Source organism: Lactuca sativa, chromosome 7 (genome assembly GCF_002870075.4).
Source record: "Lactuca sativa cultivar Salinas chromosome 7, Lsat_Salinas_v11, whole genome shotgun sequence".
NCBI lineage: Eukaryota > Viridiplantae > Streptophyta > Magnoliopsida > Asterales > Asteraceae > Lactuca > Lactuca sativa.
In genome coordinates this window covers 29,817,639-29,821,521 of record NC_056629.2, presented here as the reverse complement: position 1 = coordinate 29,821,521, position 3,883 = coordinate 29,817,639, and the positions used below count along the sequence as shown (strand labels likewise).

Here is a 3,883-nt window from a genome sequence, read left to right as displayed (position 1 = left end):
AATTTTAGTGAAACGCGCCTTGAGAAGATAACTGGGGAAAACAAAACCCTAAAATTTTGAAAAGCCGCCTTTCTTTTCTACTCTTTTTTTTGCATCTTCACATTCGACTCTCCCCTCTTTTTTCTCTATTGTGAGAAGTGACGGAAAGAAGGGAGACTGGGATGGATCTGCCGGTGATGACGAATGGAGGCGCTTTCCGGTCAATTTCGGAGACGGCATTCTCGATTTCGATGCTTGTTTCCCTCTTGCCCTAATTATCTTATCGATGCTCCTTCCTTACCCGTCCCGACTGCCGCCTTACCCTAGTTATCAACGCCCCTTCCTTCCTTCCTCACTTGCCTTCTTCTCTCTCTCTCTCTTCACCATTTCCATATCCTTCCATCTCAGGTCATGTCTTCACAAATTCGACGAAAATAACTAGGGCTTTCAACCACATCTCAGTAAACGTAAGTAACCTTTTCTTGTCTATACTTCATCGGTTCTTTGCCTGAAAATATCTCCAGAAGTCGATCTCGAAGCTCACCCGTGTCAATCGGACGTCGAAACGTCCGTTGAAAGACAATCACATCGTCGCCTCGAATCACACTCCGCCAGGCAGTGGATTCATCAAGGATTTGAGAGATTAACTGAAATTTGAGAGATTAACTAATCAAGAATTTATAATTTAATCCATGTCTTACTTACTACATAACAGAGTTGAACCACCACTCACCAAGGATTCAAAGGGAATTGCTTGAGCTCCAGGTCTGATTCTAGTTCTTTCATAATGATTAGAAACATAATTAACTCTACAAAAAAAATCATCTCTGTACCTATATTTAAAACATTTAATTTAAGTGCAAAAATGCAAAGTGTTGATGGAATTCATGTAATAGTTAGGTTAGCGAAGTTGTCTGTGGACAAAGTCCTGCCAGCACCATGTTGCACTTCAGTTTTGTATCCAGAAACAGGAGGGAACCTCCATTGCTTCACTGCCACAACCTCTTGTGATGTACTTGACATTCTCACACCTCCGTATGAAGAATATTCAGGAAGAAAATGTACTTATTACCGAGATTACCCCTACTCCAGTTTTGGTAAGTTGAGCATAATCTGTTACTTGATTTTGTGAATTTGTAAAGGTTGTTGTATTCTATATTGGAATGACAGGAAGTGGAGATGAGTTGATTGATGGAAAAGAAGATGAATATGCATGGTTAGAGGAGATAGATGCACCAGATGATCTGTACATGAGATAGGGCATCTATGCGGGCCTCCCTATTCGGATGTAGGTATTGTTATTGGTGGTTAGCGCTTACAGGACTTATGATGATTTATTCCGTCTTGAAATCCTTAGGAGGGTATAATCGTCTAAATTGCTCCATTTTTTTTACCTGTAACACTTTTATTTCCACTTTTTCCCTTCATTTTTTATGTATGAATTGTTCCTCAACTTCAAGATTATGTGGAATATATGGGCTCTGCTGCACGTGTGATTCTTGTGCCATCTATACGCGATGCACATCATGACTATGTATTTCCTCAGGTAAATTTATCATTTTATTGTGAATGAAAGAAATATTTATAAATATTACAGTAAGTTACATGTTGGTCCCTAAGTCAAGCAAATGCAGCCACAGTAATTTTTCACTTATCTTTTTGTTACCCGTGATGTAAAATGACGTATATGCCCTTACAGGGGGGATGCAGGTTACCAAGATGTTATAGACTGCTCATATGTCCTTTCCAATGTATGTAAAGTGTAAACCTCATTGTGTTCATTTATTTCTATTTACACAATGAAAATAATACTGATAATTCACAATTCTACAATTACTTCAAGTAAGCCCATATGAAATCTTGATAGAATCAACTGAGGTAATTGGTCAACGAATAAAGAAGGTAAATAACACAGCAAGTTCATTAATAGTCAATTTCTTGACCACTTGTTTGACTTATCATATTATGTGCAGGAGCCTCTTCTTAATTCACTTCCTAAGTTAATTAGTTTGCTTTCATCAAGTTTCAAGGGGTAATGTTTTAATTTGTAACTCCTTGTATTCCTTTCCTTTAAATGTTAAATTAATTATCTATTCTACTTTTGGTTTGCAGAGCAGTTTCTGCTGATGTAGCAATAACAACAACTGATATTGTGAGCAAGAGTGTAGCAGTAGAGTTTGAGGTATCATATTTATATTTATTTGCTTACTTTTTTTTATTTCATTTATTATCGTTTTATTAAAAAAAAAAGTTATTTTTTAAGGTTGGTGGAAGCGGTATAAGAATCGGGGGAATGGCAAAAGGTTCCGGAATGATCCACCCAAACATGGCAACACTTCTTGGTGTATGTACTAATATTGCTATATTATTAATTTATTACCACAAAATGTTTTGTAAAAAAATTTTAATTGATTCAAAAAAAAATGTCAATTTTCAGGTTATAACGACTGGTGCTCGTGTAGATACTGACATCTAGCGAAAGATGGTTCAGGTTGCTGTGAATCAAAGTTTCAACCAAATTACTATAAGTAGTAGCATCATTAAAGGGTATTTTAGTCGTTTAATCAATAGTGACATGTGTGTATTAATAACTAAAATATTGCAGGTAGATGGGGATACTAGCACCACTGATACCATTATTTCTTTGGCTAGTGGTTTATCTGGATCAAACAGGATATCATCATTACACAGTTCTGAAGGAAACCAACTACAAATGTGCCTTGATGTGGTATGTTTAAATTACCAATTTACCCTTTTGTTGTTAAATGCATTTTACAAGTGTTTTTTTTTTGTTAAGGTAATGCAAGGGCTTGCCAAATCAATAGCATAGGATGGAGAAGGGGCAACATGTTTGATAGAGGTCTGTTTTTTTTTGGGGGGGGAGGGGAGGGCAGAGGGGTATTTATGTAAATGAGAAATTATGCAGGTGACAGTAAGTGGTACAGGGAGTGAAAGTGAAGCAGCAAAGATTGCACGTTCAGTGGCATCTTCTTCACTTACCAAGGCATGCTGGTTAATATGTTGTTATTTCAAGGTGAAATAACTGTTTCCAATTATATAATGATGATTTTTTATGGTTGGTTTTTTCAGGTGGTAATTTATGGTAGGGATCCAAATTGGGGGCGGATAGCCTGTGCTACAGGGTATGTGGGGACTTTTTTTTGACTCAAATGCCCTTAGAATAGCACTTGGAGATATTCTACTTATGGAAGGAGGCCAGCCACTTCCATTTGATAGGTAACAGTAACACCATACATGATACATGATACATGATAATTGAAATACTGAAAATGCGGGAGTGTTCCAGGGCAGCAGCTAGTAATTACCTGAAAGAGGCGGGTGATGCTCATGGCACTATCAAAATTCAAATATCCATAGGTAACTTTATTATTAAGTCATTCTTTCTGCATTAAATCAAAAAGAAACTTGTGTTATTTATTTGTTTATTTTGGGTGGAACGTGAACAGGGGATGGACCAGGAACAGGGTTAGCATGGGGATGTGATTTAAGTTATGATTATGTCAAGATTAATTATGCAACCTCTTTAGGCCCGGGCAGTCTTGATAAATGTTGGTCAAGCAAATGCAGCCACGGTAATTTCTTACTTAACTTTTTGTTACCCGTGATGTAAAATGACGTATATGCCCTTACAGGGGGATGTAGGTTACCAAGATGTAATAGACTACTCATATGCCCTTTCCAATGTATGTAAAGTGTAAAACTCATTGTGTTCAATTACGTCATTTTACATCACGGGTAACAAAAAACTTAAGTAAAAAATTACAGTGGCTGCATTTGCTTGACCAACATTTATCAAGATTGTCCGGGCCTAAAGAGGTTGCATAATTAATTTTGACATAATCATAACTTAAATCACATCCCCATGCTAACCCTTTTCCTGGTC

General features: G+C 37.0%; 1 pseudogene; it reads left to right on the top strand.

Annotated features, from left to right (window-relative positions):
* The first annotated feature begins 1,496 nt into the window (after positions 1 to 1,496).
* Positions 1,497 to 3,610, top strand: LOC111884645 (arginine biosynthesis bifunctional protein ArgJ, chloroplastic-like; annotated as a pseudogene).
* Positions 3,611 to 3,883: the final 273 nt, after the last annotated feature.